The sequence below is a fragment of the Mobula birostris genome, chromosome 7 (assembly GCF_030028105.1).
Source record: "Mobula birostris isolate sMobBir1 chromosome 7, sMobBir1.hap1, whole genome shotgun sequence".
Lineage (NCBI taxonomy): Eukaryota > Metazoa > Chordata > Chondrichthyes > Myliobatiformes > Myliobatidae > Mobula > Mobula birostris.
Window position 1 is genome coordinate 76949477 of NC_092376.1, and position 23961 is coordinate 76973437.

The window sequence follows — 23961 nt, forward strand, 5'->3', positions numbered from 1 at the left end:
AAGATGGCGACATGACGCAGCGCGCGCAGCTCCCCGGTGAAATTATATCGTATTTGTAAGTAGGATGTCATGCACAATTCTGATTTTGATGGAGACGGACGTGAAGAAACACAGAGGAACATCTGGAGAAAACTTCTGAAATGCCCGGTTCACTGCCTCTGCTACTGTGCGATCGAGAATCTCCGGAGGGAAGGCCCCAAAATCCCCGGCTTTGCCTGCTACTGGTGACCGAGGCTGGGGTCGAAGCGTTCGGCAGAGATGGTGCTTGGTACTCGGTGTCGGAAGGCTGGTTGGAGGCTCGAAGTTTTCGGACGACTCAGAGTCGGACTGTGGTTGGGCATGGCAGGAACAGTTTTCCTCCTTCTCCTGTCTGCATGAGATGTGGGACTTTCGAGAGACTTTGAACTTTTTTACTGTGACCATGGCCTGTTCTTCATCAAGTTATGGTATTGTTGCACTGTTGTAACTATATGTTATAATTATGTGGTTTTGTTAGTTTTTCAGTCTTGGTCTGTCCTATGTTTCTGTGATATCACACTGGAGGAATATTGTATCATTTCTTAATGCATGCATTACTAAATGACAATAAAAGAGGACTGTGTGTCCTCATAATTTAATAATCTAAAGCATCATGCACACTTGTTCTATGATATGTACATTAGTTTGTGATCACATTGATGTGCATGCTCTCTGCTCATAGCATATTATGTGTACTCATTATAATAAAGCAATTGCATTTTCAGCAGTGCTTGTGATAGCAAAATGTTTTGCCATTGTTGCAACAGCCATGATACTTTCTGTTATATTTGTGGTGAATATACGCTTACATCACAAAGACGGATCATGACTCCTCTTATTAAGAAAGCCTATGAGCTCTACTTTGGGTGTAAAATTAGCGACCATGAGAAAGTCTGGTTCCTCACATGCACTGTTGATGTTAGAGCTTGGCTCAGAGATACTCAGTGGTCAATGCTGTTCGCTGTCCCAATGATATGGCGAGAGGAGAAGCCTCATGTGACAGACCGCCACTTCTGACTGACCAGTGTGTTTGGTTTCCCTGCTAAAAACAAGAAATCCATTGAATGCCCCAATTTCCCTTCAGTCATGAGATCTGTGCCACATGACAATAGTCTTCCAGTACCGAAGACACCAGAGACATGGATTCTAGAGAATGCAGATGAAGATGCCATGATGCACGAACCAGGAATGGAAAATGACACCAATACTGATACAGATTTTGAACTCTTTATGAGCCTCATCTGATAACTCAGTCTGAGTTAAATGACCTGGTCAGAAACATGGATTTGTCAAAGGCAAAAGCAGAATCATTGGGTTCAAGACTGCAAGGATGGAATCTGCTGTCACCAGGCACACAAATTTCTGTGAGGGATTTCGATATTTGAGACAGAGGTTTCCCAGAATAACTGACACCAAGGTGCCAAGGAAGACATTTTTGTTTGTCCACAAATTAAACGGGTCATCAATGACAGATAATTCGAAGAAGTTCTAGTGGGACTGGAGAAAATCACATGGAAAGCATTCAAGGATATTGTTGAAAATTTTCTTGGGAATTACGGAGCACCAAACCATGTGCAGCTGGTTGACAACACGCTCTGAGTAGACAGCACCATGAAGTGCAACGTCACTACAGATTAATTTTCTGCATTCCCATTTAGACTTCTTCCCTGCAAATCTTGAGGCTGTCAGTGACGAGCATGGTGAAAGGTTTCAACAGGACATTGCGATCATGGAGAAATGGTATCAAGGCAACTGGAATCATAAGAACATAAGAAATAGGAGCAGGAGTAGGCCATCCGGCCTTTTGAGCTTGCTCTACCATTCAATAAGGTTATGGCTGATCTGACCATGGACTCATCTCTACCTGCCTGCCTTTTCCCCATAACCCTTCATTCCCCTACTATGTAAAAATCTATTCAACCTTGACTTAAATATATTTACTGAGGTAGCCTCCACTGTTTCATTGGGTGGAGAATTCCACAGAAACACCACTCTTGGGAAAAGCAGTTTCTCCTTATCTCCATCCTAAATCTACTCCCCCGAATCTTGAAGTTAGGTCCCCAAGTTCTGTTCTTACCTACCAGTGGAAGCAACTTTCCTGCCTCTATCTTATCTATCCCTTTCATAATTTTATATGTTTCTATAAGATCTCCTCTCATCCTTCTGAATTCCAGTGAGTACAGTCCCAGATGACTCAATTTCTCCTCATAGTCTAACCCCCTCATCTCTGGAATCAACCTGGTGAACCTCCTCTGCACCACCTCCAAAGCCAGTCTACCCTTCCTCAAGTATGGCGACCAGAACTGCATGTAGTACTCCAGATGCGGCCTCTCCAGTATCCTGTACCGTTGCAACATAACTTCTTTGCTCTTAAATTCAATCCCTCTATTAATATAGGCCGCCATTCCATTTGCCTTCTTGATAGCCTGCTGCACCTGCAAACCAACCTTTTGTGATTCATGCACACACACTCCCAGGTCCCTCTGCACAGCAACATGTTGCAATCTTTTACCATTTAAATAAAATTCTGATCTTCCATTTTTCCTTCCAAAGTGGATGACCTTGCATCTACCAAAATACACTCCATCTGCCAGTCGCTTGCCCACTCACTTAACCTATCTATATCTCTCTGCAGACTCTCTGTATCCTCTGCACAATTTGCTTTTCCACTCAATGTAGTATCACCTGCAAACTTAAATACACTACACTCAGTCCCCTCTTCCAGATTATTAATGTATATCATGAACAGTTGAGGGCCCAGCACCGACCCCTGCGGCACACCGCTCACCACTGATTGTCAACCAGAGTAACACCCATGGGTCCAAACTCTGCTTTCTATTGGTTAACCAATCCTCTATCCATGCTAATACATCACGCCCAAAAGTGTTGATTAAACTGATTACTGATGGAGAAGCCCCGGACACTGAATACAAACAAAAACATTTTTAGCTTAATTGAACTGTTGCAAAGTATCAGCGCTGTTATGCAATCAAACGCATTATATTCAATAAAAATTAATTCATTGTTTCTTCAAATTCTTATGTGATACAAGTAGTCTAAAATTATATTTGTGCTGTGTTCAGCTTCAAGTGGTCTATCATAACCAGGAAAAGTTTCTTAGGAAGCAACAGTAATTATTTTATTTTGCATTTGTCAGTGATAATAAAACTGATAATGATTCTATCACAACATTGATTAGACCTGGTGTTCCCAACCCTTTTTATGGACACTAGTTTAAGAACCCCTGAATTAGAGCATATGTGCATTTTACAAATCACACACAGCTTTCTGAAAACAAAATATAAATTTTGTATAGTTGCTACCTATGGTCAGCAACTTATAGAATTTTATTGGTGAAAGTAAAAAAAAAACTTCATCTACCGAGTTTTTGGAACTGTTTATGGTTATAATTTGTTTGTGTATACTTAATGTTATTTACCGTATAAATTTATAAATTAAAATCAATGGGAAGTACGTAAGAATGAACTTAAGGAAATTACTCATGATTAGTAAAGTATCTGGGATACTCATGAACTTCTATGGTGATTCAAAGACAAAATATGCAGATTAATGGCTAAATTAGAAAGCAGAGAAGAGGAACTTAAATCAGCAGATTAATATTGATGCTATTTTTAATCAGTTTATTCTGTTTGGTGGTGTTGATTTTGCAGATAGTATTCAGGGCTCTTGACAAATTCTATGGTGGAATATGAGATGTCTATGACTAATTGGAAGATATCTTGCTGTGTATTTAATGTGGTTACTGTCATATCTCTAAAAATAAAAGATAGAAATAAAGAGTCACATGCTGTTACATCAACAGCACATGACCCTTTATTTGTCTGTGTGTATTGGGCAAGTCTTAGCTTGAATATTGCTACTAGCTTTGTATCTTATGAAACAAAGTGAAAATAAATTTATAGTTAAAGGGTGAGATAGTATGTTGTCTCTGTATCAGATTTGTGTACAGTTGTGCATGAGGGAGAACTTGAAAGCCCAATATGTCTCCAGGCAGTGTAGGACAGTATTCCGACTGGTTGATTTGACCAGAATACCTCTTATACTAGCACTCTACTGCAGTGCAGATTTCACTAAATCTAGATTAGAAGCAGTTTAATCATTCTAAACATCAAATACAATCAGTAAAAGTTGAAAATCTCAGCTACTTTCTGAGGAGGCTGAAGAGAGCTGGACTATGCAACTCTATACTCACATCATTCTACAGGTGCACATTAGAGGGCACCCTAACAAGGTGGATCACTGCAGCGGATAGCTAGGCTCTACAATGGGTAGTCAAACTAGCAACGCATCATCAGCACCAGACTGCCCGCAATCAAGGACATGTATAAAAAAAGGTGCCGGAAAGGGCCAGTAACATCATAAAGCACCCAAGCCACCCTGCTTATGGATTGCCTTCCCCACTTTCATCAGGGAGGAGGCTATGTGACATTCACTCAGGCCCAACAGACTTAAAAACAGTTACTTTCCACAAGCAGTAAAGCTAATCATCACCTTCAGCCACTAACCCCGCCTCCCAGCACCACTACTTTATCATTTTCTGTCAGTCACGTCATGTACAGACACTCCTGCGCCTAGCGTCACTTTATGGACATACAATCAACTCATATAAGCTATGTATTTAAATTTACTGTGATTTTTAATTATTATGTTCTTTATCTTATTGTGTTTTTTTTTGTGCTGCATTGAATCCTGAGTGACAATTACAGAGGCACGCAAAAGTTTGGGCATCCCTGGTCAAAATTTCTGTCACTGTGAATAGCTGAGCGAGTAAAAGATGACCTGATTTCCAAAATGCATAAAGTTAAAGACGAAACATTTCCTTAATACTTTAAGCAAGATTACTTTTTTATTTCCATCTTTTACAGTTTCAAAATAACGAAAAAGGAAAAGGGCCCAAAGCAAAAGTCTGGGCACCCAGCATGGTCAGTACTTAGTAACACCCACTTTGTCAAGTATCACAGCCTGTAAACACTTTCTGTAGCCAGCTAAGAGTCTTTCAATTCTTGTTTAGGGGATTTTCGCCCATTTTTCCTTGCAAAAGGCTTCTAATTCTGTGAGATTCTTGGGCCGTCTTGCATGCACTGCTCTTTTGAGGTCTATCCACAGATTTTTGATGATATTTAGGTCAGGGGACTGTGAGGGCCATGGCAAAACCTTCAGCTTGTGCCTCTTGAGGTAGTCCATTGTGGATTTTGAAGTGTGTTTAGAATCATTATCCTGTTGTAGAAGCCATCCTCTTTTCATCTTCAACTTTTTTACAGAGGGTGTGATGTTTGCTTCCAGAATTTGCTGGTATTTAATTGAATTCATTCTTCCCTCTACCAGTGAAATGTTCACCGTACCACTGGCTGCAACACAAGCCCAAAGCATGATCGATCCACCCCGTGCTTAACAGTTGGAGAGGTGTTCTTTTTATGAGAACCTTTTTTCTCCGAACATACCTTTGCTCATTGCGGCCAAAATGTTCTTTAACTTCATCAGTCCACAGGACTTATTTCCAAAATGCATCAGGCTTGTTTATATGTTCCTTTGCAAACTTCTGATGCTGAATTTTGTGGTGAGGATGCAGGAAAGATTTTCTTCTGATGACTCTTCCATGAAGGTCATATTTGTGCAGGTGTCGCTGCACCGTAGAACAGGACATCACCACTCCAGAGTCTGCTAAATCTTCCTGAAGGCCTTTTGCAGTTAAATGGGGGTTTTGATTTGCCTTTCTAGCAATCCTATGAGCAGTTCTCTCAGAAAGTTTTCTTGGTCTTCCAGATCTCAACTTGACCTCCACCGTTTCTGTTAACTGCCATTTCTTAATTACACTACGAACTGAGGAAACGGCTACCGGAAAACACTTTGCTATCTTCTTATAGTCTTCTCCTGCTTTGTGGGCATCATTTATTTTAATTTTCAGAGTGCTAGGCAGCTGATTAGAGGAGCCCATGGCTGCTGATTGTTAGGACAAGGTTTGAGGAGTCAGGGTATTTATAAAGCTTTGAAATTTGCATCACCTGGCCTTTCCTAATGATGACTGTGAACAAGCCATAGCCCTAACAAGCTAATTAAGGTCTGAGACCTTGGTAAAAGTTATCTGAGAGCTCAAATCTCTTGGGGTGCCCAAACATTTGCATGGTGCTCCTTTCCTTTTTTTCCCACTCTAAAATTGTGCAAAACAAAAATAATAACTAATCTTGCTTAAAATGTTGAAAAGAATGTTTCATCTTTAACTTTATGACTTTTGGAGATCAGTTCACCTTCTACTCACTTAACTATTCACAGTAACAGAAATTTTGACAAGGGGTGCCCAAACTTTTGCATGCCACTGTATTTGATTCTCCTTTATACTTGTGTACTGAAAACGACATTAAACTCTCTTGAATCCTGTGGAAACATAAAAGAGCACATTCACCTAGACTGATAACTTTTTCTTTATTTTTATCTCAGATTTCTAGCACCTGCATTTTTGATTTCCAAATATTAGTATTTGTACATTTAGTCAGTAACTTCAACGGAATTTGTCTGTGTCCCATGTAAAAGAAAGGGGTGATACCGAATATAACCATTGTCAATTTTGGTAATTTTAATGTTATGACAGAACATCATCATCATCAGGTGCCATGTCCAGTTTGAGCTTTGACTGCCATGGCCCACACACTCCTGTTTCGGGTCAAGTGGATCAGTTCATTGGTATTCATTTCCAGTTCCCTGTCTGCTGTCTCCCTCATCATCTGTCTTTGTCTTCCTCTTGCTTTCTTCCCTTCAGTCTTTCCGATAATTACCATGCATTCTAACTCCTCTTTCCTAAACACATGTCCAATGAAGTTACATTGCCTTTTCATGATTTCATATATTATTTCTCTTTTTGTGTTTGCTCTGTTCATGACATCTGCGTTAGATATTCATTTCGTCCATGATATTCTTTGCATCCTCCTCAAAAACCACATCTCCGCTGCTTCAATTCGTTTCTTCATGTTACCAGATATTGTCCAACATTCTGAGCCATATAACATAACTGGATAAACGTAACATTTCGGTACTCTGAGGCGAGTTGTCATGCCTAGTTTAGTATTGGTCAGTATACTCTTCATTCTCGTAAAGGTGTCTTTTGCCGTCCCTATTCTTCTTCTATCCATGTCGCACCTGCCATCTGATGTCACCCAGCTTCCTAAGTAGCAAAAGTTCTGTACTTGTTTTATGTCTTCCCCATTTATTCTCAGCCTGCAGATAGGATTCTCCTTCTTTTTGGATATTACCATACATTCTGTATTTTTTACTTTCTTCAACAACTATATCAATTAAGTTTTGTAGTTCTTCATTCGTACTTGCAATTAGCACAGTGTCATCTGCAATCCCAAACTGTCTCTTATTTTTTGTAATATTATTTCACTGTACGCATTAAATAAATCAGGGGAGAAAACACACCCTTGATGCTTCTCTTGATTTTCGTAAACTGACTCACTTCTCCATCTATTCTTATAGCGGCAGTTTGTTCCCAGTACAGATTTCTGATTAGGCGGAGGTGTTTCAAATCTAGATCTAGAGTTTCCTGTAATATTTCAAATAACTTATTGTGCTTCACTTTATCAAATGCTTTTGTGTAGTCGATAAAACAAACAAATCTTTTTGCACTTGAACAGCTCGTTCTGATAGTATCCTTAACATCAATATTGTGTTTCTTGTACCTTTGTCTTTCACAAAACCACATTGTTCTTTACCTATTTCAGCTTGTATCTCACTTTTATTTCTATTCTGACATGTTCCAGCGCCTATCCAACGAACTTCGCTAATTCCCATGATGTTAATCTTTAGTCTTTCCATTTCATTTATCACATTGTCCAATCATCCTGCTTGATATAGGGTACTTAAATTCCAAGTGGCAATAATTTTCTTTTGTGTTACTTGAATTTTATGAGCAGTAGCTTGATGACGGCCGGGGATCCCCTGCTGCCCAGAATCAGCCCTACCGAGCGAAGTATCTTCAGAATTGTCTTGAAGATCCTCTTGACGCTGTTGTTGTGTGATACATTTTGTGTGTTTGACCATGGTTTTCTTAGCAAATAGATTCTAGGAAACCTAGTATCTAGCAACGGTGGTTTGCTATTGCCTTCCGTTGGGCGAACTAAAGAAATCGCCATTTCTCTTCCCAAATGTTCATCCGCCTATACTATAGCCATTGACATTTGAGGTCCTAGCTCATCCACCTTCTCCATCATAAGTTCAGTTACTGAACCTGCCGGATCTGCTGTTGGCCTTCGCTCGTATCCTGAGCAGGAACCCTTGCAGGTGCTACCGTTCCGGGTCAGAGCGGCCCTGGGAGCAATGAATGACTAAGGGGTAACTCCACTTTCCCCAAAGCTCTGAAAGTCCCCATTCAGAGCCTCATCACCGGTTGCAGTTTAGAGTCATTATGACAGAGCAGGTTGGCAATACTAATTCTCCTGCTTTCCTTGCCTCTTTGCCCGGTTAGTCACGCCTCCTCGTTCTGTCCCTGGTCTAGTTTCCCCAGTAGTTCACACACTTTGCCGTCCCATTCAGCAGTTCTTGGGAGTTCACCATTTACACACTCCAACAGTAAAACAATCGCTAGTTTGGCTAATCAAAACAATCCCTCTGTTACCATGCTCTATTGGTTTATAACTTGTAAAAATAAGGTTTCCAGACACAGGCTTTCCAAAGTTTCATTTATTTTCACTCACCCCATTACATCGGTGTGTAGACAGCAGAACAGCTCCAAAAAAACCCAAGGGACAGTTTGGGGCATCCTAAAATAATGCCTGAGTTAGTGGGAGCAGGCGCACCACACCCTACACAGGCAACACCACTGGTATTATTCTGTTATATTCATCTCAGCTTGTGCACACTGATCTATGGGCTTAACTAAGGCATTTGTTGTGGAATAAAACTGTTTAAAATGTTCCAATCCTGCATCAGAAATAATTATTATGATCTGGTCACAAAATTAACCCCCTTCCCCCACCCCCACCCCCAGACCAACAGTAGAATTTCTTGGTGCTTCTAGGCCGGGCTGAGGCAGATTTAAACTCCCAGCAACGCACACAAAATGCTGGGGGAACTCAGCAGGCCGGCCAGTATCTGTGGAAGAGAGTACAGTCGACAGTTCGGGCCGAAACCCTTCAGCAGGACTGGCTTTGCTAGAGAGGTGTTGACGGTTGATGAATAGCTGTATTGGAAAGTTAAAGTCAAAGTGTGCCTCTATGTTTGTATTTGTTTGCACACGCATGTTTGTTTTCATTTATTTGTTTGTAAATACAACTTTCTTTTCTTCACAACTTTGTGCAGCTTTTGCAGTTTTCCACCTGACTCTAAAGAGCCCTCGCTCTGACGCGCTGTCGCGGCTTACCATCGAGTTTAAAATATTCGACTGGTGGCCCTCGTCGGGCGTGCTTATCCGCACCTGAGGTGAGGTGTGACAAACGCATACAGAAAATAATTCAGATTTCAACAACATTTAATGCTTCAAATGGTCCCGTCTGCCATTAGAGAATGTATATAGTATTCAACTTGAAATACCTGTCTATGCAGACAGCCACGAGAGAAAGTAGAATCCCAAAAGAATGAACGACAGAAAAATGTTTGAATCCCAAAGCCCCTCCCTCCCTCTCCCCACAAGCAACAACCTCCCCTCTCCCCCCAGCCTGTTTCAGCTAAAAAGCGTCAGTGCCCTCTTTGGGGAAGAGCAAAACACCCAAAGAAAGACCATGATCTAAAGTCAACACCCAAAGAAAGACCATGATCTAAAGTCAACAAAAACTATAGTTTATCCGACAGTTTGACATGCCATAGGCTCCCTCTCTCATTAACAAGGCACAGAGATGTCACCCATTTGACAGCAAAAGGGGAAACTAGCAGTCGCTGTTACGATATTACAGTCTGCCTCATCGCTTTTTATTCTGACTTGAGAATCGGCAACAAACTCTCCCCTCCATGGAGAGGGAGAGCGACCACTTGACTACAGAGACTTCCATCCGTACATCCGCCGCAGTGAAATGCTGATGCTCCATCTCCCACGACGCTTTGTACGCAACACAGGCCTGGAATCGGTCACCCACAGAGCCGCAACCCAGAGGCCCCATCATCCGAGGCCGTGCCTGGAGAATGTCGGAAAACAGTTGACTGGCGAGCTCCAGGAACGGGAACTCATCAGCCGTAAAGAAAAACACAGCTTGAGCACCACTTGCAGATCAGGGACCTCGCTATAACCCCAACCACCTTGAAAAGGACAAGGATATTAAAGAGAGGAACTTAAGCTGTTTCCACAGGTGAATTCGAAGGGGCAGCCATTTGATGACATCGTAACTCTGTAGTCTTTCATGCCAAGTAACAGTTTTAATTTGTGTAAGTCCAAGTAAATTCAGTTATAATTCTTTCAGAGCACCTAAGGATAAATAAAATAGTCTTGATCTACTATGGTTTAGTAGATTCTGAAGTGGGTAATGAAGTCAACATGGGAACCACAGTCTCCTCCTCCGAAGTGATAGAAGTTGCCATGCAGGGCGGGTGGCTGACTAGTTTGCAATGTGTGCATTCCTTCTACCGTCTAGGCATGGTCCCCATGTATGGGCCCAAGGTTTTCAAAACCATCCTAAATGCCCTTTTCCAGCTTAAGTGGTTATATGATAAAGACTTCCCTGCGTCAGTAGGGATGTTACATTTCTTCTAAATTGGCAATAATAATTTGGCAGTAAGTATTTTTGTCACTAGGTAAGACCTAAAAAGCAGATATCCCATTTACTGGTTAACACAGGTACAAAATAGTTTCCTTTGAATTAACAGTTGTATATATTTTTCAATTCGTCTATTAAAATATTTCTAATGTTTAAATTAAGTACTTCAGTTTCTGGAATGGAGGCTTGATGTGGACAAGGATGTTAATGAGAGAATATCTACATCTTTGAACAGAATATTGGTGAGGCTACAACTAGATTACTGAGCACAATTTTGGTCCCCTTATTTATAAATGATATACTGGCATTAGAGGCAGCCCAAAAGAGGCTAATTCTTGAGATGAGAGAGTTCTCTTCTCAGCAACACCTAAAGAAATTAGATCTATATTCTTTAGAGTTTAAGAGAATGAGGAGTGAAGCACCTTCAATAACTCCAAAAGACTGAGGTTGGGTAGAATACTGAAAGACTTTTATTCACTGTACAATACGACCTCCATGCTGAGTGTCTGCCCCCGGACTGAGGGGGAGGGGCAGGGCGAAAACACCTTTATTCAGGGATCTGTGGGAGGAGCCACAGGGGCAGTCAGCAGAGGGGCGTGTCCAGACAGTTAACCCAGTTACAACATATATATGGTTTACCACAAGGAGTGACGATATTGAATTGTATTTAGTTATTAATGCCGCGTGTACTGAGATAACGTGTTACAATTCCAGAGAAAGCGTAGTAACAGGTAGACAAATAAAGTACAAAGACCATAACAAGGTTGTTTGTGAGATCAGGAGTTGATCTTCAATGTATAAGAGGCTCGTTCAAGAGTCTGAATACAGTATGATGGAAGCAGCCTTTTAACCTGATGTTTCCAAATAGTAATCAGCCTATGGTGTATATGTAAATAACAGTAATAGGCATCAGAGACATACCAAATTTTAGACCATAAGGTCTAAGAGTAGAATTAGGCCATTTGGCTCATCGAGTCTGCTCTGTCATTCAATCATGGCTGATCCTTTTTTCCCCTCCTCAGCCCCACTCCCCAGCCCTCTCCCTGTAACCTTTGATGCTGTGTCCGATCAAGAACCTATCAAGCTCTGTCTTAAGTACACCCAACGAGCTGGCCTCCACAGCTGCCTGTGGTAATAAATTCCACAAATTCACCACCCTCTGGCAAAAGAAATTTCTCCACATCTCTGTTTTAAATAGATGCCCCTGTGTCCTGAGGCTGTGCCCTCTTGTCCTAGATTCGCCCTCTATGGGAAACATACTTTTCACGTCTACTCTGTCTAGGCCTTTTAATATTCGAAAGGATTCAATGAGATCTCCCCCCCAGCCACCATCCTTCTAAATTCTAGTGAGTACAGACCCAGAGGTATCAAATGTTCCTCGTATGATACCCTTTCATTCCTAGAATCACCCCCGTGTCCCTCCTCTGAACACTCTCCAATGTCAGCACATTTTTTCTTAGATGAAGAGCCCGAAACTGTTCCCAGCACTCAAGGTGAGTGCCTTATAAAGCATTAGCATTACTTCCCAGCTCTTGTATTCTAGACCTCTGGAAAGGAGTGCTAACATTGCATTTGCCTTCCTCACCCCTGACTCTACCTGCAAGTTAACCTTTAGGGTGTACTGCACAAGAACCTCTAATTCCCTTAGCATCTCAGATTTTGGGATTTTCTCCTTTTTAGAAAATAATCTGCACATTTACTTCTACTACTAAAGTGTAGGTCAATGTATTTTCCAACATGGTATTTCATTTGCCGCTCTTTTGCCCATTCTCCTAACCTGTATAAGTCTACAGCCTACTTGTTTCTTCAATGCTACCTGCCTCATCACTAATCTTTGTACCATCTGCAAACTTGGCAACAAAGCCACCTATTTCATCATCTAAATCATTGATACATAAAGCAGTGCTCCCAACACTGAGCCCTGTGGACACCACTAGTCACTGCTAGCCAACCAGAAAAGGATCCTTTTATTCCCACTCACTGTCTCCTACCAATTGGCCAATGCTCTAACTCAGCGGTCCCCAACCGCCGGGCCGCGGACCGGTACTGGGCCGCAAAGCATGCGCTATCGGGCCGCCAGGAAATGATATGATTTGGCGACAGGAGTCAGCTGCACCTTTCCTCGTTCCCTGTCACGCCCACTGTTGAGCTTGAATGCACACCAGGTCGTTACGCACGCATCATCCAAGTCAGCGCGGGAAGAAGACCAACTCCTTCAGCTTGCAAATGACGGCGGGCTGAAAAGTATGTTTGACAGAACATCTCTGCCAGCATTCTGGATCAAAGTCAAGGCTAAGTATCCTGAGATAGCCACGAAAACACTGAAAACGTTGCTTCCATTTCCAACACATCTCTGCAATGAATGCAACGAAAACTAAGTTGCAGAATAGACTGGACATAAGGAATCCCCTTCGAGTATCGCTGTCTCCCATCACCCTTCGATGGGACCGTGTTGTTGCAGGGAACAAGTATCGATATTGGTGTGTTGCAATGATTTTATATGTTCATACAGGGAAAATATGTGCTGTGTGTTTAATATCCTAACGTTACTTAAAATGTTACGATGCTATTGACTTATAAGTGACTTATATAACCATATAACAATTACACCACGGAAACAGGCCATCTCGGCCCTTCCAGTCTGTGCCGAACTCTTACTCTCACCTAGTCCCACCAACCTGCATTCAGCCAATAACCCTCCACTCCTTTCCTGTCCATATACCTATCCAATTTTTCTTTAAATGATAATATCGAACCTGCCTCTACCATTTCTACTGGAAGTTTGTTCAACGTTTACTTCAAGCTCCCCTGTCCTCCCCTGATAAATGACTTATCGCTATATTCATTCGAGGAAAATATGCGCTGTGTTTAATATTAAATTCGTTAGCTAAACCCTTTTAGAAACGAAATTGAGTGTATTAGCCACTTATCACTTATATTCCGGTCGTGATTAACACTGCCCCCCAGAACAGAATTGCCAAAAAACGATTTGTAGAAAAAAATCGGCACGTACACGCATGCACAAGTCACGCATGGTCACTGGTGCCCGCGCAAGGCTTCATGGTCATTGTAGTCTTCCTTGGGGTAAACACAACGTATTTGACTGTTACTCTTGTCTGTTGGCAATTCTAGTTCCCCCTCCCCCCCCCCCCCCCGGGTCAGACGGTCCGCAAGAATATGGTCAATAATAAACCAGTCCGCATTGTAAAAAAGGTTGGGGACCCCTGCTCTAACCATGCCAACATGCCAGTAACTTTATTGTAATACCATGGGTTCTTAACTTGGTAAGTAGCCTCTTGTGTGGCACATTGTCAAAGGCCTTCTGAAAATCCAAATATACACCACCCACTGGATCTCCTTTATCTATCCTACTTGTAATCTCCTCAAAGAATTCCTTAGGGAAACAATGCTGACTTTGTCCTATCTTGTCCTGTGTCACCAAGCACTCCACAACCTCAACCTTAAATGACTCCAACATCTTCCCGACCACTGAGGTCAGGTTAACTGGTTTATAATTTCCCTTCTTTTGCCTTCCTCCTTTCTTAAAGAGTAGAGTGACATTTGCAATTTTCCAGTCCTCTAGTACCATGACAGAGTCCAATGATTTTTGAAAGATCATTTCTAATGCCACCACAATCTCTAATGTTACCTCTTTCAGAACCCTAGGGTGCAGTTCATCTGGTCCAGGTAACTTATGTATCTTTTGGTCTTTCAGCTTTTTGAGCACCATCTCCCTTGTAATAGTAACTGCACTCGCTTCTCTCCCCTCACACCCTTCAACATCTGACACACTTCTGGTGTCTTCTGCAGTGAAGACTGATGCAAAGTACTCATTTAGTTCATCTGCCATCTCCTTGGCCCCTGTTATTATTTCTCCCGGCCTCATTTTCTAGCAGTTCTATATCCACTCTCTATTCTCTTTTATTTTTTTACAGACTTGTAAAAAATATCTCCTTCTCCTTCCAATTTACTTTGGCCAGCTCCTTCTCATACCACTGTAATTTCCTTTACTCCACTGAAATTCTGCTATGTTAGACTTTACTTTCTCCCTATCAAATTTCATGTTGAACTCAATCATATTGTGATCACTGCCTCCTAAGGGATCTTTTAGCTTAAGCTCCCTAATCACCTCTGGTTCATTACATAACGCTCAGTCCAGAAGATTCCCTAGTTATCTCAACAACAAATTGCTCTAAAAAGCCACGTCATAGGCATTCATCAAACTTGCCCTCGAGATCCATTTCCAACATGATTTTCCAATTGACCTGCATGTTGAAATCTTGCATGACTATCATAACATTGCACTTTTGACACACCTTTTTGCTTTGCTTTTACTTCCTATGTCATTGGAACTAATATGTACTAAGACGTCTGGCTGCTCTCCCTCCCTCTCCAAAATGTTGTGGATGCGATCCAAGATGTCGCTGACCTTGGCTCCTAGGAGGTAATGTATTACTTGAGTGGCCCATTCATGTCAGTAGAATCTCCTGTCTGTTCCCTTGACTATTGACTCCTCTGTCACTACGCTCCCCACTTTTCCCTCTTTCCCTTCTGCACCACAGACCTATGTTCAGTGCCAATAATCTGGTCTCCGTGACATTCCCCTGGGAGATCATCCCTACAAGAGAATCCAAAACTGTTTACTTATTATTGAGGGGAATGGCCACGTGGGTGCTCTGCGTTCACATCTCAGTTTCTCCTGACAGTCACCCAGCTTTTTGCCTCCTGTAACTTAGGGGTAACTACTTCCCTGTAATTCTGATTATCTCCTCACTCTCCCATACAGGGCAAAGGTCATCCAGCTGCTGCTCCAGATTCCTAACATGGCCTTCAAGCAGCTGCAACTGGATGCACTTCACGTAGGTATAGTTCCCTGGGAGACTCTGGGTTTCCTAGGACTCTAACATCCAGCATGAAGAACACACAACAACCATTTACTACACCAGGTACAGTAAAAGAGAGAGAAAAAAGGGAACCTTAGCAGAATCTTATCCAGAGCTGACGCCTCTTTTGAGCCGAAGCCTCCTTTGAGCCAAATCCTGACACTCCTACTCTCACCACTGGCCTACTCCTGACAACAGATGCCTCACTTGTCCCTTCTGTATTTTTAAACCAACGTCGCCAACCTGCGAGAAACCTTGTCGCTGTGGCCTGATGCTGCCACTGATTTTCAGAATCAGAATCAGATTCAGGTTTATTATCACCGGCATGTGACGTGTTGTTAACTTAGCAGCAGCAGTTCAATGCAATACATAATCTAGCAGAGAGAGAAAAATATAATAAATAAAATAAAACAATAATAAATAAACAAGTAAATCAATTATGTGGGCACGTGGCCAACTGGTAAGGCATTGGACTAGCGATCTGAAGGTCGTGAGTTCGAGCCCCAGCCGAGGCAGCGTGTTGTGTTCTTGAGCAAGGCACTTAACCACACATTGCTCTGCAACAACACTGGTGCCAAGCTGTATGGGTCCTAATGCCCTTCCCTTGGACAACATTGGTGTCGTGGAGAGGGGAGACTTGCAGCATGGGCAACTGCTGGTCTTCCATACAACCTTGCCCAGGCCTGCGCCCTGGAGATTGAAGACTTTCCAGGCGCAGATCCATGGTCTCGCAAGACTAATGGATGCCTTTATTTATTTATAAATCAATTATATATATTGAATAGATTAATAAAATGTGCAAAAACAGAAATACTATATATTAAAAAAGTGAGCTTGTGTTCAAAGTTTCAAAGTCCATTCAGGAATCGGATGGCAGAGGGGAAGGAGCTGCTCCTGAATCACTGTGTGTGCCCCTTCAGGCTTCTGTACCTCCTACCCGATGGTAACAGTGAGAAAAGGGCATGCCCTGAGTGCTGGAGGTTTTTAATAATGGACGCTGCCTTTCTGAGACACCACTCCCTAAAGGTGTAATGGGTACTTTGTAGGTTAGTGCCCAAGATGGAGCTGACTAGGTTTACAACCTTTTGCAGCTTCTTTCGGCCCTATGCAGTAGCCCCTCCATACCAGACAGTGATGCAGCCTGTCAGAATGCTCTCCACGGTACAACTGTAGAAGGTTTTGAGTGTATTTGTTGACATGCCAAATCACTTCGAACTCCTAATAAAGTATAGCCGCTGTCTTGCCTTCTTTATGACTACATACATTGGGGTGTATGGGGTGTCGGGGAGGGGTAGCACCTCTGGTGGGGGAACATGTCGCGTCCTTTTCAAGACAGTTTGTCCATCTTTGGTACCCACCTGGAACTCAGCTCTCACCTGTGGCTCCTCGTAGCTGTTTGCATGTGACAGCGGCCACACCCCGGGCAATGGCTTCGACAAGCCGGCTAAACCAGGTGAGGGTAGCTGACGGGTCTCAAACCCTCGGTGAGATAGGGAGTTGTTTATCCCAGCATGTGAAGACAGACTCCAGCAGATTGAGCGGACAAGACCAATGGAAGGTCCAACGGACAAGAAGGCAGTCTCTGCAAGTGTCGTGGAACGAGTAGAGCAGGACAAGACACAGAAAATGTCCTGGTCATTCACTGCGCCTAGTCCCATCTCCAGCCGTCTAGACTCTTTCTTGCTGCTGGATCCAGATAGGAATTGGGAAGAGTGAGTGAGGCTGACGCTGCACAACTCTCCCTCACTTAAATCCAAATCACACGCTAGTCTCTACACCAACGTAATGGTGTTGAGGTCCTCATCGATGTTGACAATGGACAAACACACATGACTACGTCAATATGTTGGGACCAGGTTAGATCCTCAGAGATGTTGACACCCAGGAACTTGAAGCTGCTCACTCTCTCCACTTCTGATCCCTCTACGAGGATTGGTATGTGTTCCTTTGTCCTACCCTTCCTGAAGTCCACGATCAGCTTTTCATGGCCATGGAGTTCACATGGCTGAACCGGGACAAGCTGGTTGTGGTATTTTCGTTTAGGAATTTGAAGCTTCTAATTATCTCCACTCAACACCATTGATACAGATGTGTGGGTACTCTGCCCAACTTCCTGAAGTCAATAAGCAGCTCTTTTGATTTGCTGACATTGTGGAAGGTTATCTCATCGCTGTAATCTGCCTCATTGTTGTTTGAGATGGAGCCCACTGCAGTGGTCCAAATAAATGGAGTTAGAGTAGAACTTAGCAAGGCAGTTGTGAGTGTACTGTGGTATATTAAGAAGCTGAGTGGGGAAGAAGAGTCTGTGAATTAAGTAGCTAACTTGTATTTTTCCATTTGAACTTTGTAACCCTTTGTCCAAAGCTTAGACCTGCAGAGAGTAGACAGCCTTTCACAATCAGGAGGCAACACTGAGTGCAGATGACTGAAAAGAGCAACACGCACTCATATCACTTAGCTACTCATCTATTCCATGACTAAAACTATCTTGCTCCTGATCACACATATTTGCTTGTTCATCGATATAAATATTTGCCAAAATTGCTCTCTAACTCAGAGCCTTGCACATTTCTCTAGGCTCTCCATGATATAATGTTGAATAAAGGTATCTTTGCTTGAAGTCTGGTCTCTGAAGTCATTTCTCTACAACACTGAGGGATTTGCCTTGCTGGGCACCAATGCTGAGGACAGTCACGGAGGAGGTGCTGTTACCTTTCCTTACAGATTTCAGTCTGTTAGTCAGGAAGTTAAGGATCCAGTTGCAGAAGGGGCTGTGGAATCCTAGATCTAGGAGTTTAAAGTTCAGTATTTTTGGAATAATGATAATGAGGGTAGAGTCCTGACGAAGGGTCTCGGCCTGAAACATTGACTGTACCTCTTCCTAGAGATGCTGCCTGGCCTGCTGTGTTCACCAGCAACTTTGATGTGTGTTGCTTGAATTTCCAGCATCTGCAGAATTCCTGTTGTTAGTGGGGGTAGAGCTATGTTTACTAAATAGGAGTGTGATGAAGGTGTATTTGTTACTCATGTAATCCAGAGATGTGTGTACGGGCAGGGAAGTGGCATCTGCTGTGGACCTGTTTTAACAGAAGGTGAATTGTAGTTGTCACGTACCCTGTGACGGGGATAAAGAACCAGCAGAAATAGAAACCACTTTGGAGTCTCGTATTGCTAACAACTAATAATATTTATTAGTAACTACGCAATACAGTAATATCAATGTAAATAAATCACACAGGTTAGCAATGATTATATATATAAAAGTAAGTGTGGAATATATATGTATGAAAACCAAGCTTCTTTAAGTCTAGGGGGTAAAAAGATATAGTCTTATGATGTTGAGTAAAGTTCAGTTCGTGGTATTTAGTTGAATAGCGATGGGGAGAGAGAGAGAGAGAGAGAGAGAGAGAGAGAGAGTTGAGTCTTCAGGTGAGCTGTTGCTGTCGATCTTCTCGTCGTCCTCTGAAATCCTTCACAAGTCACTGACTGTGACTTTAACCAGGGGGACCGGTTTCCCTGTGGTGGAGCTATCACCCCGGCAAGGGTGGACACATAGACAACTCCCTACCAGTCAACCCCTTCTTCACAAGGTGGAATAGCAATTTGGCTCGATCTGCCTGATTGATCCTCCAAAACCCACTTTCTCTGCGGGCACAACAATGCTCATTCAGTGTCCAGATCATGTGTCTGAGGTCCGTATCATCTGACCTCCCATTTATTTCACCAGGCTGAGCATCACCTGTCATTCAAAGAGTCCCTCCTTCCTTTGTCTGCAAAGAAATGTGAGCAGGCAACAAGTCCTTGAAAGTAACATCAATAATGTCCTGTCTTCGGTCACCATAGCAACTTTTGAGCTGCTCAGTTTTTATCTCGGAAGTAAAACTCCAAAGTTAACTCCCATGTCAGTCCAACCGTTAATCTTGGTCTCTCTCTCCTTTCCAAACAAACCATCAATGATAAATGTCTCTCTCTGTCTCTCTTCAAACAGTTAATAGGGGCACTCCTGGACCCTCTCACATAGTAAATTGAGGTTGTCTGGGAGGCTGGAGTTGATGTGTATCGTGACATGACCATGACATGACCACAAACATACAAAATCTTTAGGGGATCTACTGGGTGGATGTTGAGATATTTTCACTAGTAATTGAATCTCAAATGAGATAATAAAATTCCAAACCAGTGGACATAGCTATATGATTTGGGGTGGATGCTTAAAGGTGAGGTGACCTAAGAACATTTGCTCACAAAGGGTAGTGAATTTCTGGAATTCTCTACCCTAGAGGACTGTGGAGGCTAAATCTTTGAGGGACTTAAAGAGGGAGTAGGTAAAATTTGGAAATATCAGGGAATTGACTGCTATGCGGACCTGCCACAGAGGAGATGAGAATGCGAGCAGTTATGATATTGAATTATGATGCAGTCTTCAGGTGTCATGTGGCCTAGTGCTGCTCCTATTTTCTTGTGCTCAAATGTTCTAATTCCTTCAATGTTCGTCCAACTTAGCCCAACAGAATGTCACATTGTTTAAAGCCCTCTGAGCATCCTGATTGAAAATTAATTCTGCTATTATTCCTAGTTTCAAATGTTCTAAAACCTTGGGTTTTGAACCTCCATCCATGATAGTCAATTACCATGTGCAGTAACCAATATACAAAATAATTAGCTGATTGACATACAGATGACAAGGAGCTGCATCAGAGGGTGTAAATTCAAAGTCAATTAAGTTCCTCATCAATCAGCAGAGAGCCTTTGCAGAACCGACATTGTATAATACAATTCAGTTTAAGTCACTAAACCAATTTACAGTCTAATAAACAGAATAGTCACCTAATTATGGAAATTCCTGACCAGCATTATGAATTTTTATTCTCTTCTTCCATATCAGATATGATGATTAATTTTGTAATAATTTCAGACTGACAAATTCAAGCCTTTTAATTTAGCTTTGTAGAGAAAATAGATACAAGGCAATTCAGCGGAGCTGTTACTAGAGCCTTGTTCATAAGCCTTCAGCCTCATCCAGTGAAATAACTTGACTTTACAGGAACAATATAGGAGGAAAGTTTTTGAGAGAGAAATCAATTGAAATCAAATGTCACACCAGAATTGTATGATAAGTATGGGGATGATCAGTTATTTCACACTTGCTTGCACAAAATATAATGACGCAAATCATAATGGTTTTATTTATTTTGCTGTGACCTTTTACATTCATTGGTAAACTTTACATTGAAAGATACAAGTCACTTACTGCAAAGTGATATATTTTTAAGTTGTATTTCCACCAGAACAGAAAGACAATTGCTGGGCTTAGTGCTTTCCCTAAAACTATCTAGAGCTGAAGCTATTGTGAATTCCGTCAGTCTTGTCTTTTCATTGCATGTAAGTGGTTGTTTCTGCTGCGCTGCTTGATGGGGAACTCTTTCCTTTGAGTTCTGTCTTATAAATCAATTTCAGACCTTGCATTTTTTTACAGTTCAGTGTGGCTAGTTAAATTGTTACAATTTTAACACACATTATAGCATTCCAAGGATAGATTGGAGCCTGATCTTTGTTAATTGGTCCTTGCTGCTAACAAATTCACGAGTGGCGTATTTCCACTCCTGTTGGGGAGAAGTTTGTTCACATGTGCCATCTCCCTTTTCAGGTAGCTGAGTGATCTGACGTGTGGCATTGGTCTTTCCCTGAAAGGCACCAGGCTTCTGGCATTTAGCATCTCCTGGAGAACATACAGTAAGTCAACTCACAGGGAGTATCTTCTTGTTAGATAGCAGAAAGCTGATTTTGAATGGCTGAGAGAAAAAAAAACTTTCACCAAAGTGAGACTCTGCAGTGGCGGTGAGACATCTTATGGCCTGTACCTGTGGAGCAATCACCTGAACCAGTGGCTCCTGAGTCGTAGATTGTCACTTAATCTTTGTAGATAATGTACGCTCCCTCTTTATGGAAGTTGTACTCCTTTAGTTCTGCATACCCTCTGGTCAGAGGAAAGGAATGAAGTTCTTAGTATTTCCTGCACTGACTCAGGCAGGCCTAATAGCACAGATGAACCTTGTCATAAGATGTTTGCTGATCTTAGTCCCCATCTGAGCACATAAAGTCAATACAGATGAATGAACCCCACCAGAAAAGCTCTTCAACGGATTCCTTATGCTTCTCCCTTAACTCAGTTGTTCTCCTCTTGCTCTCCCAGTACCTGAGTTGCAATAAAACATGTGTCCAATGACACATTATCCTCTTCTTCGTTATTGTCATCCTCCCCTTATCCCACACTTGTTTCTTCTCCTCATACCTTCCTGAATCTCTTGCTTTTGGAACACAGGAGAAATGCACTTATAAGCTGCAACCAAGCAGCATATGTGGGAACGATACAACACATATACTGAAAGGGTGCTTATATTTGATCATTGCAAAGAGGATGGAATATCAGAAGCATACCAGTCTAAGTTAGTTGGAGGTCTGTGGCACTTCTATTCTTAAGTAGGACAAGCCCCTCTCTCTGAGAGATATCAGACCATCTCCCCTTCCCTCCCCAGTCCCTCAACCAGATTCCCTAGTCCTGCCTCATATTCCTTACTGGCTTTATCTGGAGCAAGGAAATGAAGCATATAGTCATTGAGAATTTCAGTCCTCTGGACTATCCATACATTTTTGTTTAGTTCCTCTTCCTGTTCTTCTTGTTGCCTCCGTAATTGGCCACTGTATAGTGGAGACTCTTAATCACTTTATAACTAATAATCATTTAATTCTGAGATTATAGTTAAGTGAACATACTTTCCATTACATGATTCAGAATGTATTTTGGGTCAGGAGGCATGGCCTGTTTCTGGCATGAGACATCAGCTAGATTCTTCTGCAAACTCAAGAATGCCTAAAATTGGTAATGCATCCTATGCAACACACACAGACAGACAGACAGACAGACAGACACACACACACACACACACACACACACTCACGCACTCACACACACTCACACTCACACACACTCACACACACACACTCACACACACACACGCGCACACACACGCACACACACACACACACACACACACACACACTCTCATACACACCCACACACACACACACACACACACACACACACACACACAAAATGTTGGAGGACGTCAGCAGCTCAGGCAGCATCTATGGAAATGAATAAGCAGTTGACGTCTTTGGTTGAGACCTTCTTCAGAACTCAGGACTGTTTCCTAAACACAAAATACTCTGCAGATGCTGGGGTCAAAGCAACACTCACAACATGCTGGAGGAACTCAGCAGGTCGGGCAGCATCCGTGGAAACGTTGACGGACTGTATCCTGTGGAAAGTGGCCAGTGAATGAGTGGGCCAGTGAAGGAGTGGAGCTTTGAGGCTTTGACTCGAGAGGCTTCGACGAGAAGAGGCGGAGGACAAGCTTGCTCGCAGTTAGTCTTACAACGTCTCCTGAGACGGTGATGTGCCTCTCATGTGAGATGTGGCAGTCTTGGGGGAACTCCCCTCTCCCACAGAGTCACATCTGCCAGAAGTACATAAGGCTGGACGATCTGGAAGACCGTGTAAGGAATCTGGAGCAGCAGCTGGATGACCTTTGACTCATAAGGGAGAATGAGGCAGTCATAGATGAGAGCTACAGGGAGGTAGTCACACCTAGGCTGTTGGAAGCAGGTCGTTGGGTAACAGTCAGAGGGGGGAAAGCGAAGGTGAGCAGACAGGTAGTGCAGAGCACCCCTGTAGCCATTCCCCTGAATAATAAGTTTACCGTCCTGGATACTGTTGGAGGGGACGACCAACCAGGTGTGAGCCACGGTGGCAGGGCCTCTGGCACCAAGTCTGACCCTGTGGTGCAGAAGGTTGGGAGGGAGAAGAGGAGAGCTGTCGTCATTGGAGACTCTATAGTCAGGGGAGCAGACAGGAGATTTTGTGGACGTGAGAAGGACACCCGCATGGTTTGTTGCCTCCCAGGTACCAGGGTCCAGGATGTCTCTGACTGGGTGCACGACATCCTGGTACGAGAGGGAAAGCAACCAGAAGTCGTGATACATGTTGGCACCAACGACATAGGCAGGAAGAGGGATGAGGTCCTGAAGTGTGAGCTTTGGGAGCTAGGCAGAAGGCTGAAGAGCAGGACCTCAAGGGTGACGTTCTCAGGATTGCTGCCAGTACTACGTGACAGTGATGGTAAGAATTAGAGGAGATGGCAGTTGAATGCGTGGCTGAGGACTTGATTCAGGGAGCAGGGTTTTAGATTTTTGGATCATTAGGATCTCTTCTGGGGAAGGTGGGACCTGTACAGATTGGATGGGTTGCACCTGAACTCGAGGGGGAGCAATATCCTTGCAGGTAGGTTTTCTAGCATGGTTAG